Here is a 13,334-nt window from a genome sequence, read left to right as displayed (position 1 = left end):
CGGCTCTTGTTGATGGGAGGCAGGCTGGAACAGATGTCTCTCACCTTGAACAAGAACAAAATGCACAAAGTTGAGAGCAGTATCTGTGGAATCCTGTGCCACGAAGACTGTCAAATTCTGTAAAGACACTGGGTCTGAGCCACCATGTGGCTCAGACCAGGCCACTCTGCCTTCCTCTCTATCAGCTTGGCGTACTACAAACTACACGCTGTGGCCCACTCTTATCATCATAACCGTCTCCCCCACCTCTACTACTTGTTTTGAAATCCCCGACTCTCTATGGATTAATGCAACTGATTACTCTGCAAGAACAACAAACAAGACGAGAGGTTCTCAAATTTTGGTGAGTACAACAATCTGTTGCCATTAACCATCTTTTTTTTATATGCCTTTTCATTAACTGGTTGTTATTGTTAAGAATTAACTACCTTTATCTCCATCGTTAATCATTATTCACAAGTTTTTCATGATTATCATTAAGATATATATCTGTTTATTGGTGTTTAGTAACTAGTTGTGTCAACATATAGATTTAATATTGATGTGTATTAAATCTATGACAATATTAATTTTATTTTGGGGAGATAATTCTGTATTAGTCATCATTATCTTCATTAATCATTATACCCACAGGTATGTAAAGATTATCGTTAACATTCTCCATATATATCAGTGTATATTAAGTGTGTGGCATCATTAATTTTTGGAATATTTTTTGGCATTTATCACCATCATGTTTATCATTAATTATGACTGACATGCATAATGATTAATAATGAAGATAGTGATGATTAATGCAAAAATATATAAAATATATGGAGAATAATAATTATTAATAGTCTCCATATTTTTTTACTATGTATTAATTGTGACAAGGTTAATGATTCGGAAATATTTTCGCATTAATTACCAATATCTTCGTTATTAATCATTATGTATAGGAGTGTTAAGATTATTATGAGCTTGTCCCATTTTAAAAAATGTGTATTCGCTGTGTGAAAATATTGATTTTTTACGAATGTTTTTAAACATTAATCAAAACAATCTTCATAATTGATCATTATTCGCAAGTGTATTAGGAATACTATTACCATTCACCATATTTATTGCTGTGTATTAACTGTGTGATAAAATTAATTTTGTTTTTAAGAATATTTTTTCTTTTGCAATATTTACCATACATTCATCATTAACACTTTTATTCACCTGTTTGTTAGGATTAATTTTAACATATTTAATGAAATGTTTAATTGGTGTTTATTGCTGTTAACTGTGTGTGACAATATTCTTGAAAATTTGTGGACTGTTTAAAAAAATAATAATTTATGGGTTGGGGTTTGATCGAAATTTTATTTTATTTATGAGAAAAACATTTTAAACCAATGTACTATAACAATGCTAACAATATCTTGGGGATTTCACAGCATAAAAAAAACATGATAAAACAATTTTAGGACATAATCAGAAAGTGAGCACAAAAAGTTAACATAACCGCACATTTTTACAAATACATAAAAAATTAATAAGCCTTTACTGAATTTCGTTATGTAGGCATAAGTTAACAGAAGTAGCTAAACTTTAGTTAAAAATGAAAGTTATGGCGTTTTGGATATCGTCGAAATCGAGATTTACTCTTTTTACAAAACCGAGTTTTCCTCGTTTTCAATTAGGAAATTGTCGTATAGTAGGTCCTTTTATGGACATAATCATTTTATCATTTGTATAATTCATTATTTCAATAATTGTATATATATATATATATATATATATATATATATATATATATATATATATATATATATATGTATATATAGGCTATACATATATACATATATATATATATATATCACACATTATCATTGGTGAAAAATAAGAAACGGGTGTAGGTCTCTGACCGGTTTCGACTTCATTTCAAGCCATTGACGAAGGACTGATACAGAGTGTGAGAAGTCACAAATATATATACTACAAGAACAGTACTGACGAACATACACAACCGTTAGAGGCTCCATATCCCCACTCAGGCCGGTGTCGAGGTAGGGTGGCCTTAAAAATCATTTGGCTGGGTAATCACAATAGACTCAGGGGACATTGGTTGATAACAGACCATACCCCACCTTCAGATCCACACCTGACAGGTGTCATGGGAGGCGAGTTTGCAGAAAACTCATTAACATTACTACCCTCGTACTGTGTTTACAAATATGATAATCCTATTTTCATATATCTCTACTGCCTAATTTAAAGTTTAAAAACAATTACAAATTTCTTTTTGATATTAAAGGATCAAGTTTATACATCCCTTGACTGATATTCATATTATGGTTGTAACTTTCTTTTATGAAGCTAGATTCAATGATGTTCCTTCAGCATTATTAGAATATGTTCTTCCAGTTGATAGCATGATTGTTCTCACTAACATGTACAACATACCACTGTTCCTTGTGCATATCTCACACATTTCTTATGTTGTTCAATTCTTTTTCCAGTGCTTTCCCGGTTTGGCCAATATAAAAGTTGTCACAAGACTTACACGGAATTTTATATACACACTTTAATATTGTCTGGGGAGTTCTGATAAGTACATTTTTCATTGTTGTATTGTTCTTAAATGCGACATTAACACCAAAATTCTTAAGAAGAGAGGGATACTATACTATTATTATAAGGCAGAACAAGCAAATTTTTTTGTGTTGTAAGGTTCTTTCTGGTTTTGATACATAGTCTTTTGCCGCTTCAAATGCACTGTTTAATACACTATCAGATATTTCTCTCAATTTTGCCTGCATTCCTAATCTTATCTATTTCATCATCAATATATTCAGGCTACATACCCGTAATGCTCTTAAAAACATAGATGAAAACACTGACTTTTTAACCTTATTGCTTTGTCCAGAATAGTCAGACATGTAGGTTGAAATATTAGTGGTTTCTTATACACACTATATTTAAACCTACACTATTTCTTCGTATGAGGAGCATTACGGGTATGTAGCCCTGAATATATTGATGATGAAATAGATAAGATTAGGAATGCAGGCAAAAAATTGAAATATCCTGATAGTGTATTAAACAGTGCATTTGAAGGGCAAAAAGACTATGTATCAAACCAGAAAGAACCTTACAACACAAAAAAATTTGCTTTGTTCTGCCTTATAATAATAGTATGAAAAGATATCTCATCTTCTTAAGAATTTTGGTGTTAATGTCGCATTTAAGAACAATACAACAATGAAAATGTACTTATCAAGAACTCCCCAGACAATATTAAAGGGTGTGTATATAAAATTCGTGTAAGTCTTGTGACAACTTTTATATTGGCCAAACCGGGAAAGCACTGAAAAAGAATTGAACAACATAAGAAATGTGAGATGCACAAGGAACAGTGGTATATTTGTACATGTTAGTGAGAACAATCATGCTATCAACTGAAGGGGCAAAAAGGGACAGAGTTCTAATAATGCACTGAGAACATTGGAATCTAGCTTCATAAAGAAAGTTACAACCACACAGAATATCAGTCAAGGGATGTATAAATTTGATCCTTTAATATCAAAGAAATTTGTAAATTGTTTAAACTTTTAAGGTAGGCAGTAGAGACAGTATGAAAATAGGATTATCATATTTGTAACACAGTACGAGGTAGTATCGTTAATGAGCTTTCAGCCCCGCCTCCATGATTACCCGTCAGGTGTGATCTGAGGCGGGGCATGGTCTGCGCCTCTATCAGCACAAACTTCCCCGAGAGTTCATTGTGATTTTAGCCAAATGAGTTTTAAAGTGTCACTCCCTACCCGACATCTTCGGCCCGAGTGGGGATATGGAGCCTCTTAACGGTTGTGTATGTTCGTCAGCACTGTTCTTGTAGTATATATATTTGTGACTTCACACTCAGATTAGTTCTTTCGTCAATGGTTGAAATAAAAAATGAAACTGAAGTCAGATTTTACACTTGCTTCTATTTTGCCACCTGTGGTAATGTGTGATAATGAATCACGTACAAAGTGATAATAATTTACAGTATATATATATATATATATATATATATATATATATATATATATATATATATATATATATATATATATATATATATATATATATATAGTATATACATATACATATATATATATATATATATATATATATATATATATATATATATATATATATATATATATATATATATATATATATATATATATATATATATATATATATATGTTATTAATGGTATATAAGATACACAAACAACTAGACAGACTTACAATTGTATGCATCTCATAAGAAGTTAATACTCCTTTCAAGATTCACACGTTATTTTGTGATACTTTGAGAATCAGGTAGTCATTTCGAATGCAGCCCCTTTCCAATAGAAAAACCCAGAGACGAGTTGAGGCGTTCGCTGTCGCCGTCATACCAAACAGAAAACTAGTTTGACTTTTCTTTTTTTCTACGAACTTAATTTTCAACTTACAGACAACTTCTTATACCAAATTGAAGCTTCAAGTAAATATCTTGAAATCGTTGCAGTTAGTAAATGAACAAACTGCATAAGTTTATTAGTAGCTAGTAATATTTACAATAGCTTATCGGTTTTCTATTTACTAAACATTTTCTTCATATCCAGCCTATATGATTGTAATCACTACAAATACGACATTATGGGAAACTAAAAATAGTGTTCGTATTATTGCATCAAGCTTTCCACAGTAGTTACTTAAAAACGAAACAGAAAAGAAAAAATGCAATAGTTGCAGCGTGATGCTTAGTGCTCGCTGCTGTAATGTGCTGTTTACAGACGATTTTCACGGGCGCAACTTTCGTGCTACCATTCCATTGGCAACAAGAACACATTGACACGCACAACTGACGACTACTGTATTTTTACTCTTGTAACTTAGTGAGCTGAAGGGCCTTTATACACTCATAACATAGTCTATCGTCAACTAAAGTTTTTATCACTTTAAACAATAATAGTTAATAATAATTTTATCATAGGTACTGTCTATGTTTTTGTGTTTGTAAAGATAAAATAATTCAGCATGATTATGAAATGCGATTAATAAATATTAATTACTTCCAAAAGTACAAAACTATTTTGTGGGCTGGTGAAATGCGACACAGACTGTGATAGAGGAAGGCTTACCTCGGAGATGCATAAAAAGTAACGGGGCTGGACTGACCACCCTATCTCAGATGTTTGTTTACCTGGGAAGATGAATGAACAAAGTAACGGAGTTAGTTGGGGAGGCCGAGAAACACACATTGCTCATCTTTACCAACCAGTAATGAAAAGGGCAATAGTCTGCAATATAGAGTTACATAAGAATAAACATGTCTTCAATTTGTTGTTTTCGATCTCACTGTGAAAAATAATATTGACATTGTCTTTCATTATTGACAGTTAATATTGTTAAACTTCAGAACTATTATTATTCCATTTCTATGATTATCAGCTATCCTACAGCTGCCAAATTTACCGCTTGTGTACTGCGTTTTTGCCTGTGGTAGTCGCTGTTACTGAAATCAGGTTTATTTTATTTTATTTTTATTCTTCTTCAGATGAATCGAACCAGCCTGTTCCATTTCATCGTCAGCAAAAATAGCTTTCTGTATTTTCTCCAAAATAATCTCCCAAAACCTTACCGAGAATGTCTGTATTTCAGTAACGGAAGGAAAAGAAAGATGTAAGTTAAACATTAGGGAATAGATGATGCGATCATTTCTGTTCGTCCTTCTTCGTCATCATCGGAACATACACGACATTCGATTTCATGGCTTCATTGCATTATCCGATCTCAATTGTGAATTAGCCAGAGTAAACACCGAATAAATCGTGAATAAACACTACGATCACTGTCAGCATTAAATACTTTGCTCATGAGCCCAATGCAGAGACACTGTTCATAATGCCCAGCCTGAATTAATGGCTCGGGTAGATTAGCAGCAAAGGTGCCCAGCCACTAAAATTTTTCCCTTCGTTAGGAATCACGATTATCGTACTTCCAGAATGGCATTTCTCTTTCTTCGAGTATCAAAAATTTCATCAGCCCATATAAGGTTGCGGTTATGTTGTTAATCCGTCTCATTTTCAGCGTTACATTTACTGCTTGTTTCGTTACTTGACAATATTGAAAACCGACGACGACATTAGTACTTGAATTGGGCTACAAACTGAGGGCGTGATGAATGCCAGAGTAACTTACAGTTCCAGATCAGGCAACGAAATAGTGGCGTCAGTGTTTGCTTATTTACTGCATCACGTCGCTGATCAGCCGCGATCACGCAGCCCAGATTAGCGCACGCCGCGCTTTCCCTGATGATTAAGTACACGATTATTTTCTACTTCGATATTATGTAGAAAAATCATAGACATCATCAGGTTTGCATTCAGGCTGCGATAGTTTAAAACATAATTATTACAAAGGGTAAAATAAGTACAAAATAATCATTAATACTTAATCATCAGGAGATGAGCGTGTTAAAGCTGTTCGGGAGAAACCACAGCCAACGTAGTCAGCTGAAACGTTAGCGACATTATGATCATGAGTATCACGAGGCAAACACTGACGCCACTGGTTTCATAATCGTTGCCTGATGCTGAACTTTGTGTTGCCTGGCATTCATCACACACTTCAGTTTGCTCTTGGATTTCAAGTTAATGTCATCGTCAGACAAAAGACCATGTGCATGTTAGTCGGCGGCCACGCTTATATTCCGGAAAATGAATGTAAATGTAGCAGCTTGGAAAATGAGTTGGATTGTGAACACCTTAGAACAGACCGTAATAGTATATGAATCTGATGAAATTTTTTGATATACCAGGAAAATAATGAAAATGCCATTCTAGATTTGATGAAAATCGTGATTCCTGTGAGGAAAATTTTAGTGAAACAGACAGCACCTTTTATGCTAATCTACCCGAGGGCCAAAGATTCACAGATTCAGACGAGACATTTTACAAGACATTGAAAACCCGGTAATATCTGCATTAGATTATGAGCAAAATGACAACATAATAGTGATCGTGAAGGATGTTTATTCCACGATTTATTCAGTGATTGCTCTTAGTATTCACAATTCACAATTACAAACAAGTGATCAGATGAAATTTTCAGAAGCCATGAAAATCGAAATAATAGTGTATGTTCCGATGATGATAGTGAAGAGGACAGACAGAATGATCAAAATACGATCTGATCCTAGTGACAGCTACGCCGTGGTAACGCCATTCTTCCGTTGCAAATACAGATATTTTGTAGGTTTTGGGGAAGATTATTTTGGAGAAAATACAGAAAGCTATTTTGCTGACGATGAAATGGAACAGGCTGGTTCCGATTCATCTGAAGAAGAATAAAAATAAAATAAAATAAACCTAAGTTTCGGTAACAGCGACTACAGGCAAAAAGCACCAGTACACAACCAAACAGTAAATTTGGCAGCTGTAGGATAGCTGATAATCATAGAAATGGAATAATAATAGTTCTGAAGTTTAACAATATTAACTGTCAATAATGAAAAGACAATATTATTTTCACAATTAGGATCGAAAACCAAAATAATCGGGAAAAGCAAAATTTGGAAGGCGAGTATTTTTATTCTTATGTAACTCATATATTATTATTTTAGCATTATCTCACGGAACTCATTGCCACTTTCATTACTAGTTGGTAAGGAATGAAACCCGAATGTGTGTCTTTCTCGGCCGTTCGGTCCCAACTAACTCCGTTACTTTGTTTATTCATCTTCCCAGGTAAACAAACATCTGAGATAGGGTGGTCAGTCCAGCCCCGTTACTTTTTTTATGCATCTCCCGGGGTAAACCTTTACCTCTATCACAGAGTCTGTGTCGCATTTCACCCAGCCACAAAATAGTTTTTGTACTTTTGAAGTAATTAATATTTATTAATCACATTTCATAATCATGCCCCGAATTATTTTATCTTTACAAACACAAAAAACATAGACAGTACCTATGATAAATTATTATTAACTATTATTGTTTAAAATGATAAAAACTTTGGTTGACATTAATTTTATGATACTTGGAGGTATAGAAAGATTTTCAATCACACCTAAGCATTGACTATAAAGTTTACACAAAAATTAAAATACAGTGGAGTGTTAAAGTTTGTGCGTGTATGTGTGTTCTTGTTGCCTATCATGGAATAGAGTAAGCTGAAAGAGCATGCCCGTAGAATACGTCTGGTAACTCTGTTCAGCTGACAGCGCATTACAGAAAACGGGTACCCAAACATCACATACTCAACTATTGCATTTTTTTTTCTTTTTCTGTTTGTTTTTAAGTAACTACACTTATTAGGAAGCTTATTTTAATGTACAGACACTTTAATTTTTTAGTTTCCATAATAATAAGTAATTTGTAAGTGATTACAATCATATAGGCTGAGTTTTATGGAAAGTATTTAGTAAAATAAGAAACCAACAGCATGAATCTAGTTTATTAAATATTACTAGCTACTAATAAACTTATGCAGTTTGTTATGCATTTTTCTTTGCAAATAGTCATAAAGATGGTACTTGAAGCTTCACTTGGTATAAAGAAGTCATTGTCTGTAAGTTGAAAATTAAAGTTTCTAGAGTAGAAAAAAGAAAAAATTTCAAACTAGTTTCTGGCGCGTTTTTTGAATTGTATGAAACGACGTTTTCTGTAGACGCCTCAACTCGTCTCTGGGTTTTTTTTTCTATATTGAAAAGGGGCTGCATTCAGGAATGATACCTGATTCTCAAAATATCTAAAAATAACTTGTGTGAATGTAAGAGAAGGGAGGTAATTAGCTTCTTATGAGATGCATACAATTGTAAGAATCTGTCTAGTTGTTTGATGTATGTATATACAGTATATATATATATAGCAGAGCAGTTAGTTATATATATATATATATATATATATATATATATATATATATATATATATATATATATATATATATATATATATATATGTATATGTATAGTCTATATATATATATATATATATATATATATATATATATATATATATATATATATATATATATATATATATATATATATATATATATATATATATATATATATCATTAATACTTCTTTGTACGTGATTCATTTATCACACATTACCACAGGTGAAAAATAAGGAAATGGGGTGTGGTGGTCCTGACCGGTTTCGACTTTATTTCCAAGCCATTGACGCATGACTGATACAGATTTATAGTCACAAATATATATAATACAAGAACAGTACTGATGAACATACACAATCAGAGGCTCCATATTCTCATCTTCAGGCCGGTGTCGAGGTAGGGGTGGCCTTTAAAAACTCATTTGGCTAAAAATCACAATAGACTCTCAGGACATTGCTGATAAATACACTATACCCCACCTCAGATCCACACCTGACAGGTGTCATGAGGCGGGAGTTTGGAAACTCATTAACATTACTACCCTCGTACTGTGTTTACAAATATGATAATCCTATTTTCATATATCTCTACTGCCTACCTTAAAGTTTAAAACACTTACAAATTTCTTGATATTAAAGGATCAAGTTTATACATCCCTTGACTGATATTCATATTATGGTTAACTTTCTTTATGAAGCCAGATTCAATGTCGATGTTCCTTTCCAGTGCATTATTGTATCATACAATCCTTTTGCCCCTTCCCAGTTGATAGCATGATTGTTCTCACTAACATGTACAAATATACCACTGTTCCCTTGTGCATATCTCACACATTTCTTATGTTGTTCAATTCCTTTTCCAGTGCTTTCCCGGTTTGGCCAATATAAAAGTTGTCACAAGACTTACACGGAATTTTATATACACACCCTTAATATTGTCTGGGAGTTCTTTGATAAGTACATTTTTCATTGTTGTATTGTTCTTAAATGCGACATTAACACCAAAATTTTTAAGAAGATGAGGGATATCTTTCATACTATTATTATAAGGCAGAACAAGCAAATTCTTTGTGCCAGGTTGTTCTTTCTGGTTTTGATACATGTCTTTTTTGCCGTTTCAAATGCACTGTTTATCACACTATCAGATATTTCAATTTTTTTGCCTGCATCTCTAATCTTATCTATTTCATCATCAATATATTCAGGGCTACATACCCGTACAATGCTCCTCATATTTAAAGCAGAAATAGTAGTGGTTTAAATATAGTAAATGTAGAAACCCACTAATATTTCTTCCTATGTGCATTTCTATTCTGACAAAGCAATAAGGTTAAAAGTCAGTGTTTTCTAATTATGTTTTCTAAGAGCATTACGTGGTATGTAGCCCTGAATATATTGATGATGAAATAGATAAGATTAGGAATGTGCAGGCAAAAAATTGAAATATCCTGATAGTGTATTAAACAGTGCATTTGAAGGGCAAAAAGACTATGTATCAAAACCAGAAAGAACCTTACAACACAAAAATTTGCTTGTTCTGCCTTTTATAATAATAGTATGAAAGATATCCTCATCTTCTTACACTTTGGTGTTAATGCTGCATTTAAGAACAATACAACAATGAAAAAAATGTACTTATCAAGAACTCCCAGACAATATTAAAGGGTGTGTATATAAAATTCCGTAAGTCTTGTACAACTTTTATATTGGCCAAACCGGGAAAAGCACTGAAAAAGAATTGAACAACATAAGAAATGTGTGAGATATGCACAAGGGAACAGTGGTATATTTGTACATGTTAGTGAGAACAACTGCGTTATCAACTGGGACAAAAAGGATTGTATATTCTAATAATGCACTGAAAGGAACATCATTGAATCTAGCTTTCATAAAAGAAAAGTTACAACCATAATATGAATATCAGTCATGGGATGTATAAACTTGATCCTTTAATATCAAAAGAAATTTGTAAATTGTTTAAACTTTTTAAGGTAGTGTAGGAGATATATGAAAATAGGATTATCATATTTGTAAACACAGCATTGAGGGTAGTAATGTTAATGAGTTTCCAAACTCCGCCTCCATGACACCTGTCAGGTGTGGATCTGAGGTGGGGTATGGTCTGTTTATCAGCAATGTCCCCTGAGAGTCTATTGTGATTTTTAGCCAAATGAGTTTTAAAGGCCACCCCTACCTCGACACCGGCCTGAGTGGGGATATGGAGCCTCTAACGGTTGTGTATGTTCGTCAGTACTGTTCTTGTAGTATATATATTTTGTGACTCCCCTCACACTCTGTATCAGTCCTTCGTCAATGGCTTGAAATAAAAAGTCGAAACCGGTCAGACCTACACCCTGCTTCTCTATTTTTCACCTGGTGGTAATGTGTGATATATATATATATATATGTATAGTCTATATATATATATATATATATATATATATATATATATATATATATATATATATATATATATATATATATACGAATTATTAAAATAATAGTTATGCAAATCAGTAAAATGATTATGTCCATAAAAGGACCTACTATACAACAATTTCCAAATTGAAAAAGAGGAAAACTCGTTTTCATAAAAAGAGTAAATCTCGATTTCGACGACATCCAAAACGCCATAACTTTCATTTTTAACTAAAGTTTAGCTACTTCTGTTAACTTATGCCTACATAACGAAATTCAGTAAAGGCTTATTAATTTTTTATGTATTTGTAAAAATGTGCGGTTATGTTAACTTTTTTGTGCTCCACTTTCACAAATTATGTCCTAAAATTGTTTTATCATGTTTTTTTATGCTGTGAAATCCCCAAGATATTGTTGGCATTGTTATAGTACATTGGTTTAAAATGTTTTCTCGCATAAATAAAATAAAATTTCGATCCAAACCCCAACCCATAAATTATTATTATTTTTTTTTAAACAGTCCTAGAATTTTCAAAAATATTGTCACAAGCAGTTAAAGTACAGCAATAAATACTAATTAAGCATTATATAAAATATGTTAAAATTAATCTTAAAACGGTGAATAATTGTTAAAGATGAATATATGGTGAATTTGCAAAAAATATTCTTAAAAACAAAATTAATTTTATCACACGGTTACTACACAGTAATAAATGTGGAGAGTTTTAATAATATTCCTAATACACTTGCGAATAATGATCAGTTATGAAGATTACGGTGATTAATGTTTAAAAACATTCGTAAAAAATCAATATTTTCACACAGCGAATACACATTTTTTAAAATGGGACAAGCTCATAATAATCTTAACACTCCTATACATAATGATTAATAATGAAGATATTGGTGATTAATGCAAAAATATTTCCGAATCATTAACCTTGTCACAATTAATACATAGTAAAAAAATATGGAGACTATTAATAATTATTATTCTCCATATTTTTTTAATATGCATTATATAGCTGTCATAAGGTTAATGTTTTGGAAATATTTTTGCATTAATCATCACTATCTTCATTATTAATCATTATGCATGTCAGTCATAATTAATGATAAACATGATAGTGATAAATGCCAAAAAATATTCCAAAAATTAATGATGCCACACACTTAATGTACACTGATATATATGGAGAATGCTAATGATAATCTTTACATACCTGTGTATAATGATTAATGAAGATAATGATGATTAATACAGAATTACCTCCCCAAAATAAAATTAATATTGTCATAGATTTAATACACATCAATATTAAATCAATGTTGTCACAACCAGTTAGTAAACACCAATAAACAGATATATATCTTAATGATAATCATGAAAAACTTGTGAATAATGATTAATGATGGAGATAAAGGTAGTTAATTCTGAACAATAAAAACTGATGGATGAAATGGCAGAAAAAAAGATGGTTAATGGTGGCAACAGATGGTTGTACTCACCAAAATTTGAGAACCTCTCGTCTTGTTTGTTGTTCTTGCAGAGCAATCAGTTGCATTAATCCATAGAGAGTCAGGGGATTTCAAAACAAGTAGTAGGGGAAGAGACGGTTATGATGATAAGAGTGGGCCACAGCGTGTAGTTTGTAGTACGCCAAGCTGACAGAGGAAAGGCGAGGGAATGGCCTGGTCTGAGTCCATGGTGGCTCAGACCCAGTTGTCTTTACAGAATTTGACAGTCTTCGTGGCACAGGATTCCACAGATACTGCTCTCAACTTTGTGCATTTTGTTCTTGTTCAAGGTGAGAGACATCTGTTCCAACCTGCCTCCCATCAACAAGAGCCTTGCAAGCTATTTATATGTGTTGCAGGCATCCTTTTTTAGCAAGGTGAAAAGCAGTATTATAATGGTGAATGAAAATCTTGCTGTGATACTGTAACTTCACCACGGGGTTATCGAACTGCACAGCTGACATTCATTCAGTCGAGGTAATTTTGGTAA

Source organism: Macrobrachium rosenbergii, unplaced genomic scaffold, assembly GCF_040412425.1.
Source record: "Macrobrachium rosenbergii isolate ZJJX-2024 unplaced genomic scaffold, ASM4041242v1 13902, whole genome shotgun sequence".
Lineage (NCBI taxonomy): Eukaryota > Metazoa > Arthropoda > Malacostraca > Decapoda > Palaemonidae > Macrobrachium > Macrobrachium rosenbergii.
The sequence above is the reverse complement of the archived record's forward strand: the minus strand, read 5'-3'. Positions refer to the sequence as shown.